This window comes from Geospiza fortis, unplaced genomic scaffold, assembly GCF_000277835.1.
Source record: "Geospiza fortis unplaced genomic scaffold, GeoFor_1.0 scaffold138, whole genome shotgun sequence".
Classification (NCBI taxonomy): Eukaryota; Metazoa; Chordata; class Aves; order Passeriformes; family Thraupidae; genus Geospiza; species Geospiza fortis.
The window spans coordinates 11,935,152-11,955,278 of NW_005054307.1; the positions used below are offsets into that span (position 1 = coordinate 11,935,152).

General features: G+C 36.0%; 1 protein-coding gene across 2 annotated transcripts in view; it reads left to right on the forward strand.

Annotated features, from left to right (window-relative positions):
- Positions 1-20,127, forward strand: part of MLLT10 (MLLT10 histone lysine methyltransferase DOT1L cofactor) — a 101,263-nt gene that overhangs the window by 45,895 nt on the left and 35,241 nt on the right. The window lies entirely within an intron of this gene.

Consider the following 20,127-nt stretch of genomic DNA (forward strand, 5'->3'; position numbering starts at 1 on the left):
TAAATGTTATGCACATCTGGGGCTGTGAGAGGCTTTCTGTTTCCAGTAAACCTGTGTGTGGAATGGCCTGGCAGGATGCTCTTATCTATCAAAGTCTTTGTTGCTCTGAAGTTTCTTTCAAAGCTTTTGTGATGTAAAAAAATAACAAATTACCTCACTTCTGAAACTTCAAAATTTTGTCCTTTTTTTAAAATATTTTTTTCTTAAATTTTCATTTTCTTCATTTTTCTGATTTGGGGGAAGAGAGAAATGGAGCTTGAATACTTGCTTCTGGGGAGGGTTTTATGCTATTTGTATTGTTTACTTTCACTCTATAAGCAAGAGATATTTTTAAAATATACATAGTTCAAGGAAAAAACTGTATTTCTTTCAGAACAAGGCAGGTACTTAAAAACTTGATGTCAAAGCCACATTGTTTTAAAGCAGTTAGATACAAAGGGTCATTTTTATTATGCATAATAATGGCAATAGCAGTAGAAGCTATATTAAAAATACTTTTCCTATATTGAAATCAATGGAGAGAAATGGCATATGACAAAACTTCATAGTTCACTATTTATCTTTCTGTTTAAAATACAGTTTTAAGAATGTGTTTACCTCTTACCTGTTAAGAACAGTGAGCATCTAACAGATTCGTATCAGTGTTCTGATTATTATAGTATGAACTTTCTTATTCCTTTATGACCTCTTTGAGGGGGATTATGTGTTGCTGTTGGGGTAGGAGTTAGAAGTACTCCTAGTTGGGGTAGGAGATAGAAGTACAAGGTCTTGGTTTGAAGTGAATGACCCACTTATATTTATCATTTCCCTCTTATATTTATTGTAGAATATTCTGCTTTCTTCAGCTCCTTGAACAGGCCTTTCCCTGTCCAGGTCCATTCTTGGTTCCTTTGTTCTCTTCATTACTTCTCACTCTTCCTTCTAGAAGACGCCAGTGATAATGTTAAAGTCTTTGTAAATAAATACATGGATGGAAATACTGTGTGTGATTTATTGCTTTTATCATGATATTCAACCTATAGTTTCACATCTGTTAAAGTATACTTAGATTCTTGGTGGCCAGCATTAGACCTGTCCTCTAAAACAGTGATATTTTCTGAGGATGCCAAAGAACATGGATATGAATAAATGAACAAACAAAATTCATAAACAAAATCACCCTAACAAAACCAAGAAAACCCAGAGATACAAAAACAAACGAGATGTCTTTGAGCACGAGCTCTAAATTTGTCCAGAAACGTCTGCTTGAATCACAGCTTATTTTTGTAATGTACTCCTCTCCCTCATCTCCTGTTTTTCTTATGGTTGTAGTGCTGCTCTCCTTGCTTCATCATAAGCATTTTTTGGTTTAGCAACCCAATAACCCACTTTACAACAATTTTTTGTGTTGCAATGAAGAAGGACATATGAGTGTTGCCAGTATTATCAGAAACATGTATTTTCTCAGGAGTAATGTGCTGATGTTTCTCTTTTCAATGGGCCCACTACATTGTTGAGTAACAAGATCTGACAAGTCAGTCTAAATTATTTGATCCAAGCTCACAGATAAGATTTTGTGCATGTAAATGTAGTGAGTGAAAACACAGAGTACTCAAGTCAAAAATATTTTATTGCCTCTTACTTGGAATTACCTTGATACCTCAAAGAAGCCAAATCAGGAATGAGCTAGACCATACTAAACAACGCTTCTGAGGCATTTTTGCAGGAATCTCCTCCTCTTTTTTTTCCATAGTCTTCCTAACAGCAGCTATCAAAAGCTATAACTCTCTTTCAATTTTCTGAAGAGTACTTGTTGAGATCCATAGAAATTATGAAAAATATGACTTTACAGATGGATGATAATTGTGTTCATAATTAATGTTCATATGAGATGAAGTGTGAAGGGAAGCTTATTTTAAAAGGTAACACAGATTCATCATGTGTTACTTACACATAATTAGTTGTCTTCCCAAAAAGTTTTGTTCAGAGCAAGTACACTCAGCTAATTTTGTAAAAATATTTGTCATTTCTGAATTTATTCAGTCCAAAGGGCTTCTCTTTTCCTGCTTAATAACAGAAATGTACCATGAATTTTGGTATAGTATAAGGACGTGTTATTAGAAGCTGTTACAACACATACATTCAGGTTGTGTTTGCCATGCAACAGATCTGATGTGTTCAAGGTTAAACTTAAATGTTCAATCTTCATGCTGTCTGTTATTTTTACTGAAATGTATTTATAACCTGACAGAAAGCATTTTATGTGTTACTTTATCACTGTATTCGAAGAAAAAAATTAACTGTTAAAAATGAAATAAAATTTAAATTGGTAGGGATTGATAGGGAATTTTTGCAGTAAATTAATACTTTACTAGTACCCTCTTTAAAAAAACCCCACCAAAGTTCTTTACAAACCATACTTCTCTTTTTTTGAGAATTCACTAGCATTTTAAGTTTATTGTCTAAAAAGGCCTAAGTTATTGGAGGAGTTATATAAAGCTAATAATGGTTCACCCCAAATAGGGTTGGTCTTAGAGTGATTTCAGGATCTGAATCTTTTAATAGGGGAAAGTGTGTATTGATTTAATCTAAACTCAACTATTTCACAGAGCTGTCTAACTTTCCAAGTCAAAGCTGTCCAGGCTGTATTCTCAGGATTAAGCTCATTCTCACCATCCTTTTAGGGAGTAATATTTTAAGATTTTTAGTCTAGTATTGTAAAGCATCGAGAGCTTGTGTCCCTCAGCAACAGGAAAAAAGAACATTTTGTGTGATGTACACTACCTTCTGACTTTTGTGGAATAATGTAGCAATGTAAAATGGAAAGAATCAAGTATCGGAAGTTATCTGAAATTTCTGTTTCATGGTAGATAAAGTTCTTGTGCAGTTGTCTTCCAAGTTCAGCATGGATACTTGCTGCTGGAATTGTTACAGCGCTTCAGGCACTTCTCTGTCTTTCCCGGTTCTGCTCTTGATTTCAAATGTACAACAAATTAGTATAGTATCAATTTCAGTAGCTAAGGACTTCAGGGAATTATTTGCTTCAATATTTTAATTTTTGTAAAATTGATTTTATGCTGTTATGTGTAGTGTAAACCCTAAAAAAAGCTTATATTTTTTTTTTCTTCAAGAAGACTGGAAAAGATTAAATTATCAAGTGGGCCTCGAAATGGTTAGCCCATTGTTTCAGCACCTTCCTGTGTCCATTTTCTGGAATTCCTTTGTCCTGATTGAGGTGAAATTAGAATTTGTCTTTCTACATTTTTATCTCTGCACTGTATATATTCTGCCCTTGGCCAATCTTCAGTATGCTATGGTTGGTAACACTGGACACTTTTTGGAATAAAAGAGTCATCCAAACCCAGTATTGTATTTTATTAAAGCAGTATTTCAAATTCTGAGAAACTGCTAATGTGCCTGTTAACAGGCACAGGTCCCTCTGAGTTGATCTTGTCTTGTGCAGTTAAGTTTCAGCTTTATATACAAGTTTGCTAAATGCTTCAGATTAGTTCCATGTATATTTTTTCTCCTTTCCCATCTGATTCAAGCAGTGCTGAAACCTTTGTCAGTGTTACACGCGTTATGCTGTGCAGGATCATGGTACTGTTAAGCTCATTGTTGCACTGATGACATAAGGGACCTCTGATTTTCAAAGCAGAAGAGTAACTTGAAATTATTCTCATTTGGATACAAAGTCCCTCATTACTTTTGTTCTTTTGTTGAATTTTCAGGACGCTGTGTTTAAAGTTTGACTTAGTAGCTGAATCTACTGGGAGAAAGAGTTTAGGAAAAATTACTCTGAAACAGTTTGTGCTATTATCTGCACCAAAGCAGAAGTCTCGCTGTGTTAAGAAGCCAGTTTGTATTCAGAGGAGATAGAATATAAAGAAGAATTTGATACTCATTGATATTAATAGATACTAATGGCATTTAAGGACTAAGCAAATAGTATAGAAAGCATACAAGGCAAAATCAATGCATGGAGAATTTCATTCTTCATATTTGAGGTTGAACAGAAGTGATGTTGAGATTGGTGAATGGTGTACAAGATTAAAATGTTAAAATTGATGATTGTTAGTTTAGAAAACATGGACATGTTCATCAGGTAACAGAGAGGAAATCACATGAGGAAGTAGTTTATGAAAATGGGGATTATCATGAAATCCATCTTACAAGTTTTTAAGTAAAACAGTTGTTATCAGCAGCTACAGCCAGAAGTATTGACATTTCCTGATGATGAATACCTCGTACTTCCATGCTTTTAGACTGTCAGTGTTAAATTTCAATGAGTCTTTAAAACTCATGAAGTTATAAGAGAGACTAACAAGTAGTTAATGTTATGCAATTAGGATGTGTCTGCAGAAGAAAGGAAGATTTTAAGACATACAAAGTTTTAATGATTAGTGGTGGATATTGAGAGTTATGGAAAACAACTTATTGGACTGATTTTTTTAATATCCTAATTTTTTAATAGAAATGGCATAGTAGGTGTCTACATTTCAATTGATACAGCATGACATTTTAAATAAAGACTTGTAATGCTAGGAAGTCAGCAAATCCTTCCATTAACTGTAATTAATAGGTAAGTTTCAATTTTATTTTGAAATTTTTGAAATTTTATTTATGAATGTTCATAGCATTTTTAAACCAATGTTTACTTCATTTTGTTATTTCCCCTTATGCTCAGTTGGTCAGAGCATGGTGCTCTTAACACCAAGGTCACAGCTTTGATCCTCAAGCCACCAAAGGGTTGGACTCAGCAGTCTTTGTGGGTCCCTTCCAATTCAGAATAGTCTGTGAAATCTATTGGAAAATGCTGCAATTTTTGAAAAAGTCTGGTTATGAGGGCAAGGTAAAATGAATCTCTTGGTCAGCGGTACAAACTAAGAGTTATGTTGGTAGAGCTAAAGTGGAAGATTATCTTAGAAAGATGGATGTATACTTGCAGGATAAGGATGGCCTTCTGGGGAAAGAAGGACTGTAGAGAAAAAGGATAAAGGTGATTAATCAGTTGTGTCTGAGTTTGCAGTGCTGAGCTGTGTTTAAAAAATGTTTTAATGCATAAACAGCAAGCTAATGAGAAAGGCAGCTCTGCATTCAGAGTGTCTGGTCTCTGAATACTGTGTATGGTTCTGTGATTTGCTCTGTGTAAAGAAAAGAGCTACGAGAAGGATTCAATGACTGGAAAAAGCACATTATTGGAGAATAGCTAAGGAGTGAGTTTATCAGACATGGATATCATATGAGGAACTGAAAATTGGTACAATGATCCTTAACCTAGCAAAGAAGTAAAACATCATCAAGTGAGAGAAAGTAATAGTTGAACAAATCTCAGTTATGAAAATGTATTTTCTAGAAGATACAGTTTAGTCAAACATATTTATTTGATTTGCAAATGCTGGAAGTTCTAGAGCTAAGAAGTCAATGTGCTTGCTAAGATTCTTGTTTGGTCCTTACCTATGAATCTAATTATGTGCTGTATTTTCTCTTTGATTTTTAAAATAAAATGTTGCATGGTGCAGAAGTTTAGCATATGAAATAGGAAATAGTTTGTAATTGGGCAAATAATACATTTCAAAATACAGTAGTTAGTAGTAAATTTTCAGGCAGCATGGGTCTGCTAGAATTAGTTCCCAGCATAGTATGTTCTGTGCTTTTTGAGAGATTGAGAAGTTAAGTCATCTTTGCTGCTCCCTCTGAGGGTTCAGAGTGGTTTCTAAAAACGTATGTTGTAAAAAATGTACTTGGATGTAATAAATAAGAATTCCTTCATTAAGAAGGCTGTGGGAAAAAATACTGAACAATGAAACTTCTAGTAGAGATGTGTTTTAAAAACAGTTCTGAAAAACTTTTGAATAATGATGGAGAACTGAACATTATAATACTTCAGGGGGAAAAAAAGGCTATTATCATCGCTGTGACAGTCATTTCAAGAAGGGATAGAAAAATTACATCAGAATTAATTGAAATTACTCCATACATGTTGCAGGTAGCAAAGTACTATATTTATGGTGCTAATTTCCTCCTAAAATATGCCTATGAATATAAAAGTTGAGAAGAGGCATATAATGATTGATATATTTAAAACATGCTTTTCAAAGAGTCTGAAGCTCTTTGATAGACTGAAATATCTTTAATTTAAAAATATTTCAACTTACAAAAATGTTTAGAAGCAGGATTGTAATTATTATGCAAAAATAAGTACTACAATATAGTGCTTAATTGGATGGGCTGCTGAAAACAAGAAATGTTCAGCCTGTTCCACTCATGAAGTCTCCAAGCTGCCTGACTTGCCATGGGAGCAGTGTTTTGTGCATGAGCTGCAAATCAGCTGCCCTGTGAGTGTTGCAAGACTAGAAACTCTTGGAAAATCACTTTGAAACAAAACTTGATTTAAAACAAGGCAAAGTTTTCCTTTCTCATAAAATTGTAAAGTTTTTGGTTTTGAGTGAAAACAGATGGGAGTGCTTTCTGAAGGGAAAAAATAATGGCCCAGGGAAGGGAAGCTCTAATAACTGGGATAGAGCTTCCATGCCAAGCTGCTAAGGCCTGCTAATTTCAGAGAAGATCTTGGCAGCTGTGGAAATTACATAACTAGTTAATTGTTGTATGAGAATGTGTTTGTCAGGTTAAAATAGAAACTTTTAAGATTTTATCTTTAAACTAGATTCTCAAATTATGGTGAGTCTGGGCATTAGCTTCTATTTAAATTTCAAAATATGTAGTTATTTATTTATTTATTATACTCTGACAGTCAACAGCAAATAATATATTTAAATTACAAACTTGTAATACATTTCAGATGCTGTGTATTTTTTTGACTTCCCTTTTAGGTCTTTCATTTAATAACAAAATAAAGAAAATTTTGTTAGTTACTAATTATGGGAGAAAGATATAGTTCTAAACAGCTTAGCAAAAAGATGTAAATATTTCTAAACTGTTTGAAACACTGGTTTTATTAAAGATTTGTGAGTCTTCTACTCAAATATTAATTAAATAAAAAATACAAGAAATTCTGCAGGTCAAGATTTTTGCCCATACAGAATTATTTGTGGAACTAACATCTAAATACAAACTCTTGGAAACGTAATAAGTATTTTTGTGATTACACTGCCTGTTTATTAGTTGTATCTGTACTGGCAGAGAAGAAAATGGACTGGGAATGGCTTAAAGGCTACTTAAGTTTCTGTGCTTACTACTTTCCAAATGTAGCTATAAATCTGTTTTGTCTGGTAAGGGGAGGTTTTCAGAGAAGTTCATGACCTTTTTGTAAACTGCTTGCTTTTATATTATATTTGACTCATAAGCCTACAAAATGCCTTGTATATATTTGGTGTTAGGTTTGAACTCCTGATAAAAACTAACTTACTTTAGGCCTGGCTAATCTGCATAAACTGTGCTGCATGAACGAGATCTGGCTGACAGCTTTGCTACTGTTGTTGTCTGCATAGGGAAGAAAATTAATTGCCTGCTTTTCCAGTGGCTGATGGTCTTTGCAGATACATGGAGTAAAAGTATGTGGTATTATCATTATTACATTAAAAAAAATAAGAGCAGAAAGAGAAAAGGTACTGAAATTTCTAGGTTTGTGCTTAGATTATGTTAGTTCTTTAACTCTCATTATAAAACTAAGAATTATAATTTTAAATTGAGCAGGGGAATAAGGAGACACTGTGAAGCAGTTAAGATTCCTATCCTATCAGATGTCTTTGTTGAAAAACTTGATATTTGCTTTAGAAGTGTATCCCTTTTCTGAAGATCAAGGATATATTCCTTAATTGTATTGCTGCTTGGAAAACAAAGTGAGATACAAGAGTTAGCTTACTTGTAACTGTTTAGTTCCCAGAACCTCCTTTAAAATGGCTTAACTTAAAAAAAGGACTTTCAAAATGGTATCAAATTAAGAGGTTTTTTTGTGTGTATACATATATATATATTTTAAAATGAAAATATTCGTCTTCTTGAGTGTGAACATTTTTCAGCATCTGCAGTCAATTACTAGAGTATGGCATTCTTTGTAAGTCAAATGTGAGATAGCAATCAGTCTTTTAACTCCATAAAATCTGTTAAAGGTGACAAGGGAACATAAAAAAGTGCGTGTGGGGGAGGGTGGAGAAGAGGCTTGACTATAAAAGGAGCCAGTAGGGTTTTTTACCCTTCCTTGAAAACTGTACTTTTCAGATCTTACAGACTTTCAAGTCTTTCAGAAATCAAATATATCTGAAAAATAAGTGATGTGTATGTGTTGATAGTTCTTGAAACTTTTTTGTCCTTCTGAAGATTGTCCAATTCATATGGTAAAATTTTTTGTTGTTGTTGTCAGTCAGAGGTGACAACACTGCAGTCAGGTTTTTAAAATCAGAAGGAAGTGTACTTAGCATTTAAATTTTCCATTTATTTGATGTGAAGAGCTGCAGTACCAGAAGTTAAACTGACTGAAGCTTGTCTCAGGATTATATCTGGGGAGAGGCTGTGATGTCTAGAGATGTTGTTGATTATCATAATAATTTCTGCAATTCCCTTGCAAAGTTTCAAAAGAAAAGAAAAAAAAAATTAGAAATGCTAACATAATACAGTGGCATAAAAAAGACTAGTTACCTTAAAATAATTGAGCTTTTCAGTGAAAGATGTTGCTCAGGGACAAATCCATTAAGACTTAGAATAGAGAGATGCATGTGACACTTATATAGGATGACACTCACATTCATATAGGAGCTATACTGCTTTTTAAAACATATAATAGGGCTAACTGTCTGATTATCAAGTCCCTGTGCTACCTTCATGTGTAAGTAATTTATTTTTTTCCTCAAGCAGGTTATATGGGTGTGATAGGACCAAGCACAGCGGCTTTCTGATCCTCCAGGTCGCCTGTGGTGCTGTAGTGTGTCACTTAGCGCAGTGCTGCAGCGCATGCACCCCTGCAGTTCTGGCTCTGTAGTGGAGCCTGTGCAGCCAGGTGGGCCCCTGGTGGCTCCATGTGCATGAAGTGTCCTTGGGGACAGTAAGTGACAGTGTGTCCAAGTGCCTTTGCACTGTATGGTGTTCTGGTGCTGTACAAACATTAGTGTACCTGCATGATCTGCATGTGCATCCATCTGAATGGGAGCTCATTTTTGAAAATCTCCCCAACATGATTAAAATGCAGAAAATTGGCAGCAGTAAGCCAACAATGTATTTCCAGAAGGTTACTCAAATAAAACTCTCTTTCAAGAATATTAGGCATACCTGAAAAGCTGTTGTAGGAAATTGATATACAGGTATGCCATATACACAAAATGTGCTGTTAAAATTCTTAGCAGGACAGTTCTTGCAAGAGCTTTTGTGCTGGTAATGCAGGAAATAGTAAGTGAAATAAACTATTTTCTATTGTTAGAAAAGCTACTTCTTATCTGATCCTGAATGTAAAGCCATTTTTTGTCGATTTGAACGAAACTGGGATTTAACACCTAGTTTAGATGCAAACTCATTGCTTCATATTGCTCTTTATATGCTTTTTATTCAGCTTTTAAATAGAAGTGTTCATCTTTCAGTGTCAGATTTGGTAGATATGTGAGAAGGCCATAAGTATAACAGGAAGAAAACTGTTCATTTTGACAGTGATCTAGCTTGCTGCATGTCTTTTTGTGAGAGAGAATTTTGTATAGTGGTAGAAGGTTCAGAAAAGGGTCCTCATTAACCTAACTAACAGGAAAAAAGGGAAAATTTCGGTCATTAAAAAAGTGAATGAGCATCTATGTTCTTTGGACCAGTATAGCTCTAGAAATCTGGGTTGAGAAGGGGTTTCATGGAAGCTGGTAATGGAACTGAAGAATATGAACATGCTACTGGGGCTTCTGCATGAGTAATCCTGTTAGATCCTACATACTTGACTTGGTTTTATTCCTGATTCCCATTGTTTATTTGTTTTGAATATCTGTGAGATAAGAATGACTAGAGATTCCAAGTAAATTAAAAAAACCTCAACAGACCCTCCCCCAGCAAACAAACAAAAAACCAAACACCAAACACACCCCTCATTCCTCCAAATGAAAAAGTGGCTCATAAGCTGTCAATATAGTTAGCTTTCACATAAGAATGTTAAATGCAAATTGTTGGGATTTGTTTTGTTTGGGTTTTTCACTCTTTTTTTCCTTAAAGCATGGTAACTGTCATGGACAAATGCCTAGTCTGATGGATGTAGGGTTTGGTTACAGCAAATAACATCCTTCCTAGGGACAAAGTCACTAGCCTTTTTTTCTGTTGTAGAGAAGTAGTAAGCTTAGAATGGAACTTAGGGTTTTTTATGCATAACCAATTCCCTTAAAAACAAGTAATGAGCAGCCCGAGGATGGTGGCTTGGATGTAGGTATTAATACTGCGTCATTTCAGAAATTGAAATGAATGACCTGGAAGCATTAAATTTTTTTCTGAGCAGAATTGATTTTAAGGAGGAATAATTGTAAGGTTCTAAGTAAAGTAAACAACAGCAGCTGCTGTAAGGATTGGATGAAGAGGGGAAAGATTTAGCCAGGACTGAGAGGAAGGTGCAGGAGGCACCAGAGATGGCAAATAAAGGAAAACAATGAGAAGTGAAGTCCAGATATTACAGCATATATATATATATCTATATATATATATAGATATGTAGTTACCATTCACTGTCCCTAACCTTTCTTGACACCTTAGCATGTTGAATTTCAATTTGGCTGTACATTGTAGCAGAAAACTGGGTGGCTGGGAGGCGATACTTCAGCGAGGGAGTCAGGAAAGACCTAGCTGCCAATAAAGGCAGTTACACAGGAACCAAGACAGTAGCTCTTTTTTCCTTCCAGAATAAAACACCTTTTTTCATCTGCCTTCTACTAATTTATGGAGTGTGGAAGGGAGTGGTGGTAGGGGAACAGTTCTCCTTCTGTTCTGTGGAGAGGCTTTGGGGGAGTCTAGAATTGGCTCCATCAGTCACAAGCAGGGCTGATCTAGTGTTGGCCCTTCCTTGTGTAATTGGATGAGGTCTGTGGTAGAACAGCTAGTGTTTTGTTAGCTCTTTAACTGCATCTATTCCTCGTTTATCTATGAAGTATTATCTTAGAGCAGTAAATTTTGCATTGGGGCATATCTAGTCTATTCTGCTTGGAAACTTTCTCATACCTCTTGAGTGATGTTTGGGAATACATTGTATGTGATGGCTTGGCTTAGTGGTGGCTCCTGTTTGGTACAGTTTTAAAGAAACAAAAGCAAAAAGTATAGCTTCAGCAGTCTAGGGCTGAGATTGTTGGAATATAATAAAAAATAAAGAAGAGGAAAGAAAAAAATCCCACCACCACCCCAAGCTTCCTTCCAAACCTACCCAGTGGTTCCTTAAATTTGAAAGTGTTGAAAGCACTGATGGATCAAAATGGCTGCGATTTCTTGTGCACAAAAAATTGAGCATAACTGGAGAGAATTGATACAATTATAATCAAATAAAGGCTGTGGAGAGTAGGTGTGGGTGAAATGATTCTGCACTTAAGAGTGGCAGGCTGCAGTTGCATTGTGTCCTCTGCACCTGAGAAAGAATTTGTCTCTATAGTATAATGTGATTCCAGTCATATCAGCTCTGTGCATTTTAGTAATTTTTTTCCTTGCAAATTATGAGTGTATTTTTGTATTTTGCTAGTTCTCTGAAAACTGTTAAGAAGGTTAATTAAGATTATCAGTTTCATTTATTTCAGATTAATGCACTTCTGTCAAATATCGTACAGAATTTTGTACATTGTATGTTTTTTCTGTACCACAAAATTTAAATCCCCAAACATTAGTATTTATGTTTTTTAGAGAACAGACTTTGTAAATTAATGCTTTAATTAAAATATTCCAAATTTTACAAGTATTTCCACTGACGTACCTTTGGCTAGTTATTCAGTTTTAGTGAGTAGATAAAAGTCAAAGCTTTTAAATTTTTTAAAATTGCTTCTTAGTTAGTTTTGTAATCTTTGAGTATGAATGACAGAAGTTAAAGGTGTCTTTATTCATTCATTTTTTTGAAATTATGATGTTCAGAGGGCCCTTCAGAAGAGTTAAAAATGGCTTATGACAGCAATGTTTAGTAGCTTCCAGTTGTAGCAAGAGTAAAAAGAGAAAAATAAAGCATTAGAGGTAATTGCCCTGTTGGACCCCAAATAGTTACTGCAGTCAGATCTCAGAGGCTGATGCAGGTATTAAATTCCCCCATGGGAGTGTGACAGAGGTGTTCACCCCACTGTGGCCTGTGAAATCATTTGATTACCAAGTCAAACCAGATGTGTAAAGTGAGGGCTTTGTTCCTTAGTAGTGTGACAGAGTGAACGAGCAGACTGAAACTAAAATAATTCTGTAGTCATGGGGTCATTATCGTAAGCAGGAGTGAGCTGGTGGGTTAAGTGCAAGAGGGCATCTGCATGGCTGCCACCACTTGGCAGCTGGGCATTACAGTGCTGTGGTGGCTGCATTGGAGACTTCAGCTGCATGGCAGAGGATGTGAGTGTGTTCTGGCACTTCAGGATCAGAGATCAATACTCTCTAAACACCCCAGCCCATGAAGGAAAGGAAGTTCGTGTGAGCATCTCCTTCGGTGTACCACTGGTTGGATGTTCTTTCTGTGTATCTGAGTTGTTCTTGGACTGAGCTCTCTGAAGTCCAGGAGACACAACCGTTTCCTGTTAGACTTGATTGCTTGAGTTCATCTCAATCTATCAGTGAAGCAAAACAGATGCCTTGTGATTAAAATTAGCAAGGCAACTTCCGTTTCAGTTTCTAAATTTGTTGCAGACAATGAAATTGGAATCAGTCTTTTCTTGGGGGGACTGATTGCCACTGGAAAGAATTTGATTTTTTATTTGTAATACTAGCTTTAGAATGCAGCTAATTGGCATGTGCTGGAATGTTCTTATACTTGCTATTTAATATCTAACCAACACTGATAAAAGAAATATAAGTACAACATTATCGTGGATAGAAATAAATCCATTTTACAATTTGTGCTACTGTAAATGATCAGAGCTCTAATACAAGAAAGATGTATTCAGGTATATTATTGTTCACTGAAATTCCTGTCTATACATACATTCTTTTGTGCGTCTGTTAAACATGATCTTAACATGAAGCCCTTTTTCTCCTAACTCAAAAGCTTTCGTGAAGTTGATGAATGCCATACATAATGGTAAGTTATATTAGAATCTTTTTCAGAGGTTCATTTATCACAAAGGGTAGCCTTTTGTGGAAAAGCCTGATTGAAGGTCTGCATATTCTATGGATTGGGTGAAATACAGGTCTGCAGTGCGTCAATTGTTCAGTACTTGAGTGAAAACTTTGTAGATTGTCTGCAGGAGCCTGATAGGTCAATAGTTCCTCAGTTCTCTTTTTATGATCTTTTTGTATGTGTGAAGTAAAATGATAACAGTTTTATTCCAGTTCTGAGATTCTTTTCTTTAATTTTGTGAATAGTGTTTTCTAGTCCTTCTTCTGTGCTCCATTCATAGGTGTGTTATAGTGATGTCTACCTCAGGCATTCTCCCACTTCCCTTCCTGACTACTTAAATTACTACAAGTAATGCATGTGAAGGTAGCCTTGTTTTGTCCATTCTTTGTTCTGACAGCCTGATGCTGCTCATTTGTGTCACTGATAACAGAACTATCAATTTCAGAGGGAGCAATATTGAATCTTTAATGTATCTAATGGCTGTTTCCTTTTAGTATTCAGCACTGGCTTTTTACCCCCGTTTCTGTATTCACTCATAGCCAGTGGAAATGAAATATCTTATTAAATTAGAACTTGGTTTACTTTTTCAAGGCTATTGTTAGTTTGTAGGAAGCAATCATAGCTGTATTCACAAGTTGCTGTAAGATTTAAAACTCTCTCATGAGGCTAATTTTGAAGATTATCAAGTTTATTTCTCAGTATGATATTTAATTGGTGTTAGGTGATCTGTTAATAGAAATTGGAAATTTTTATCCATTTGTTCCAGCCTCAAATAGAAGTTTTCTTACTGGTGTGCACATATGTTAGGAGAGCAGTGCTGTGTGCATTGCTAATTGCATTGATTTGAAATTCAGTGAATGCAAAAGAATTTACATGTTTGAAATTTTGCATTGTCAAGTTTTTTGCATTTTAAGGTGGCAGTCATTACGGTTTTATAGAACTTTTGCTTTTTTGCACTGTTAGAGCGATGAGTTAAACCTGTCAGGCAGATGTCCAGAGTGGTGGGTCTCTTAAATAATAAAAATTTTAATATTACATTAACTTTATGTTTCATAGTCTATGTGTGGTGAGAAATACTGAAATTTCTCTAGATTTGCTTTGCTTTAGTAAACTAGGTTTAGCTTTTTTTCCTTTTGATATAGGGTTTCCCTCTCACTCTCCCAGGTATACAATGCTCTGAACCAGCTTTGAGATGAAGGAAAGCAAGCTCACCATTTTTCTGAACAAAAATAAAACACCTGAAGGGTATCTGACAAAGTGTGCTGAATTTGGACTTGGTGAGTTTCTGCTGTTTTATAAGCAGAGCCTTTTTGCTGTTTAATGTTGAAGAGGTATAGATTAGCAAGAGGGTGCAGAACAGAAATTGATGGAATGCCATTTGTGACTTCTTTTGACGTTGCACTTTTTGTTTTTTGATCTAGTGGCACAGATAGTTGGAAGGGCATATATTGCCAGACAATAGTAATGCTTTATATAACTTACTGTTGTGGAACAGCATAATGGTGACTACATGTTTGTTTCAGAATGGTGTTTGGACAGGATTTATTATCGAATTACCTTATTGTGGGGTGATGGTGATGTTTCATGATACCTTCTGAGGTTAAGTTGGTTACTTTTTCCCCCCCAGTATTGCCTTTCCTTCCCTCCCTCTCCCCATCCTGGTATTGTAGGGCTCTTGTTTTGCAGAAGCATGTATTTGGGTGAAATCAGCGAGGGTAGGTAGAAATTTTGATAATATGAAAAACAAGAAGAGATCTTGTCGTGTGTGTTTATATAGGATGAAAAGTAATTATTAAAACTTGAGATAAATATTTAAATAAAGGAAGATCATTTACTCCAACAGCATATTCAGATTATGTGTCAGGTAATGCTGAGGATTGTAAATGTCACTGTCAGTAAGAGTTTTGATGGAGTCTGTGTGAGGAGCTTGTTTTTTCATTGCACTGAGTTTAAGCTGGCTCAGCAACAAATCAAAAAGAAAACCTGCGAGTTTTAGTTTGAGTGGAAACAAATATGAGTTTGGAGCAGAGAGGTTTATTATGAATAGTTTTGTTATAAAGGTGGCCAAACCCTGTCAGTTGAAATTTGGTGCTGATAAACTCTGAAGGAGGAAAGATAATAGCTAAAATATCGAACTGGTTTCAGAGAATCTGGTCCTAAAGAAGAGGACTAGAAAATGGAGCCATGAAAGCTGTTCCATTAAGGTACCTGCCTTAATAGAAAGGAGTCAAGACACTTGAAGGCAGACAGTGGCACACTGCAGTTTTGCCAGTAAGAGATATGGTATACTCAGTGCTGTGTTTTGCAGTTGTATAGTCAACTTCTTATATCTTTGCTTTTTTTCAAAACTTTTTCTAAAAACCACAAAATTTGCAGCTGAGAGATGTAAAGTTGTCACTGCTATTCACTGTGTGATAACAATGTGCTTTGTCCTCCCAAGTCACTCTGGATCTTACAGTCAAACTTTTTTGACTTGACCTTGCAGTCTCATCTCTTCCTCTATGAGTCTACCACTGAAAAGGAGCAAGAGGGATGCACGTATCTATACATGCATATATATATATATATACACATATACATATGCACACATATATATAGAGCGTACATATCTTTTGGCAGTTTTAGTGCATACATTAAAAAAAGACTAGGAGAAGCAATGACATGATTATTTTACATTAGAAATAGCTGTAAATTGTAATGTTTGCTTGTTGCTTTTCTGTGGTAACTTCAGTTCTTGCTTGTTCTGTCTTCTGTCTTATTTCATACTCCTGTTGCTGTTTTTAGGTCTTTGTTATTGATTGTTCTGTCTTATGCTGATTTTTGAGTTGCAGTGAGGATAGTCATAATACAGAACAGACATCCATTGTGACAGTCTCAGTGCTGTGATTATTTTTAGAAGACAACACGTTTCCAAAGAAACTTCAGTTCTGTAGCCTTGGCCTTTTATCAATGCAGGCAAAATTCAGTATTTATGGTATGATTTTTTTTACAAGATAACCTAAACTAAGCAGAATCTGTATTGAGTGTGAATTGAAATTTTTGAATGTAGCCCAACTTGGGCAGAGTTTTTCAGTGTTGATAAAAAGGCATCTGCCTGTATTGAAGCATGGAATTATTAGTGCTCAGCTAAACCATCTAAATTGATAAAAACAAAGAACAAGAGAAGGGTGAATTAAAAAGCCTGAAGTAGTTCTGTTATGCACATTTCAGAGTACTGAGTAATTACTGTTTGGTCGTCGGATATTGCAGTCATAAGTGTAACTGACCATGAGGTTCTGGAATACCACTTGAAAGCTGTAACTGTTGCTAATGGCAGCTATTTGTAGGTCTTCAGAAAGCTGGGAAAAAGCTGTCCCATCTTCCCTCCTGCCCCCTCCCTTCAAAGGCACCAGCTTCAGATTACTGGAATCCATAAGGGAGAAACTCCCATAAAAGACTGGTTTATGTTCACAGTGAAGAGGAATCTAGTGCTTCCAGTGACTCACCTTCCAGCACTGAGGTGGATTGCTGTCAGAATGGTTTGAGAGATCTGTTTTCAGAGATCTTAAGCTAACACAGTAAATTTTTCTGAAATCATTAAGAAATGTACATCACAAGTCATGCTCCTATTCAGGAATACTCATTAAGTGAGCCTAAAACTGCTTTGCTTTTAGTTTGCTGTATTTAAGTAACTTAGGCTTGTATTGGCTCACTGTTATAAAAGTGAACATTTAAAACTTTTAAACCATAAAAAGTTAAGGTCTTTATCAATTGTTCTTACCTATCTGTTTAATTTTTTCTTTTACAAATATCTTTTTGTGCTGTGGCACATTTGAAGTACAGGTCTTTTTTGTGATTATGAGCATATGTGTCTGAGATATGATCACGGAGCTCTTTATCTTAGTATTCTATTCTAGAAGAGTACTTGAAATCTTTTTGACTTATGGTGGAACAAGCATGAAATTCTTTGCATGTCCTATTTCATAAAGCTGAGTTAATTGTGAAATGTAAGCAGGTAGTTATAAAGCATTTAAAAGATTATTGTGACAAATCAGAACATCTGGAGGAAACAAATGAAAGGTATTTTGTCCCTGTGTCGGCCATCTTCCACCCCAAAAAATACTGCACAGTTTAACTAAGGTGTAACTTTGCCATGAGACACGTTATGAAAAGCTTCAGCTGTTCAGAAGGGATTGGAAGATATTCATTGGGTCAAGGCTGGAAGCATATTTAAGGCTAGTAATTACAAAGACTGTTCCTCACACTCAAAATTAATACATTATAGATTTCTAGAGGCTGGGAGAGCATTTGAGGGAAGTATTACTACATGCTTGCCTTTTTTTGTACTTTTCCTTGTGTGGCTGTTCACTGTTAGAGATGGATATAGTGAGCTAGAAAAACAGTACAGTTCTCCCTGTCTTCCTAGTCTAGCATGTCATCTGTCTTCTTGTGTCACATTCAGACCTTTTCTCTCAGAGAGAACGTTTATCTTGGGTGGGCTGTGAAAAATGTGGGTTTGAGCCCTTCTGCAGTGGAGGGCTGCAGTGTAAGACCTGTATCAGTTTGGATTAATTCCAGGTGGGAACATGACTGCTGACAAGAGTGGCCATCAATGGACATGGAATCAAGTGTAAAATATCATTGTTCACTCTAGCAGGTGGGACTAGCTGAACACAGCAGAGCATTTCAGTAGCACATGGATTGATTCTGATCCTTAGCCCCCCCCCATTGTTGAACACATTTCTGATTGATTATAGATAATTGTACAATCAGGGGTTTGACCATAGGGATGGGAGTAAACAGAAGAGATTACCTGAATATCTTTTGCTGGCTGAGCTGCCAAGGATTTGGGGTTAATTGTTACAGAGTTTGATAACAAACTTCAGGTCTTTGCTGTATATGTAGGTTATATGATCATCGATTCACTATATATCTATGTATATGTATATGTATGTATATTGTATTGCTGTGCTGGATTGTGTTCCTCAGTTGTGTCAAGGTTCTTGTCAAGTATTTTGGTCTTTGACTATAAACCCACTCTACAGAGTATTCTCAAAGGGAATAATTGTGGCAGTCTGCCTTCTGTCAATAGATATGAAACTGGAACAACTGTTTCAAAACAGTTAGAAAACCAGTTTTTGAAAACACGTACACTTGTACTTTGTATCTTCCCTCCTCCCTTCCACCCTCAGCAGTGTGCATTCTTTGGGTGTTTTGAGTCTGTGGGGTTTTTTAACTTCTGCCTTAGTTCTGGAGAGTACTCAGAATGCCCTTTGTAAAAGGAAGGCATTGGCTGTTGATCTGGGACAGGCTGCTGTGCCTCCATCAAAAAAGGATGCCCCGTCACTGAAAGGGAGGGAAGTGTAGCTTGTTATCCAGCTGCAGATCAGTAACTTTCATTTCCGTGCACCTCTAGAACTGTTACTGCAGAGTCTTATAGCAACCTATCTGAAAGTGAACTCTGCCACTTCCCTCGTCACCAGCGGGAAAGTAGTGTGATTATTTGGTACTTAGATTTCAGATTTCTTCATGAAGGAAACAGATTGGCCTAGGGTCCAAGCTCATTATCTCATAAATTTAAGTGAATATTGTTGCTGCCTTGGCAGTTGAAGTGCAACTTTCTTCTCCTTTGACAACTGTAAAAAATCACCCATTTTTATTTGCTTCTGTTTTCCATTAGATTCGCTTCAGTTTATGATCATACTACAAAATAACATAGTGGGGTACTTCTTCCACTGTCAACATTGTATTGGAACAGAACATGTTCTTTCTTGTGTAATGGAACTTAATCAGTTTTTTGTACGTGCTTAGTTACTAATGAATGGACTGCTTCATGCAAAGACACTTCTTCATTTTGCACTGTATAGGAAGTTGCCATGGGTTTAGGAGAGACTTTCTGGGATTACCACACAAAGTGAAGGTATTTGTAGCTTCAGTTTGTGTAATGAAGTTCTTGTTCTTATAACTCAAAATTTCCTTTTATTTCTGCAATTTCAACTATGAGTTCCCTTGAGACTGTTATCCCAACCCTATGCCCACCTGTCCTCCCCCAAGTATGAAGGTTTTGTAGTTCTTTGCAACTTCTGTGGGCCTGCAAGTTTACATTTGAAAAATAGCCTCTTTGGCCATATTCTTCTTATTCCTGAAGTTTTGACAAAAAGCTAAGATGAGCCACCTATGACAGATATCTCAGATAACTTCTGCTTTTCAGAATTGTTGTAATAGTTTCAAATTTCTGACCTACAAAAGAAAATACAGCTTTAGGGAGACCATTTTATGAGCTTCCTAAGGAAGCAGTCTAGATGTTGTTTCTCTTGGTTTCAGTTCCCAGTAAGCTTTAAGTCTGTTGTCCAGTTTACAGAAAAAAAGTCTAAAACGTATCCTGTAATAGGAATGGATGGTGTATGGGACAAAAGTAACCAAATACTGCCTGCTTTTTCTCTCTTGCTGAACTAGGCAGTCACCAGCATAAGAAGGGAATGTAATAGAGCTGGGTAATGGAGGGGCCTGTAGTACTAGAAAATAAGAAGTGAGGAATTCACAGCTAGATACAGAAATTGTGGTGGGAAAACTTAGTGTATTGATGTAATCTGAGAGATGCAACACTGTGGAAATCCAGGATTTAATCAGTTTTGTTAACTCCTCTGCTCATGGAACTACTTTTGAGATTTTGAATAAAACCACTAAAATTGTTCTGTGTGTTACCTGGTATATATTGCTAGTTTTGATTTGAGGCTATTTTATTTCTGACTATTCTTGAAGTGCTTTTGTATCCTCTTGATACTGAGTTTTTTATTGATGGTGCATAAAAAAATGCATATTTTTCAGTCTGCATTATCTGATGTGTTCCCTCCTCTGTAGTACTACCTTTCTGTACTAAGCAGGCAGTTATTTGTTGGCCAGAGATACTTTTTTTTTCGCAGTTGCCTTTCTGTTAAGCCTTTCGAGCCAGCAGTGTAGGCTACCATGTGCAT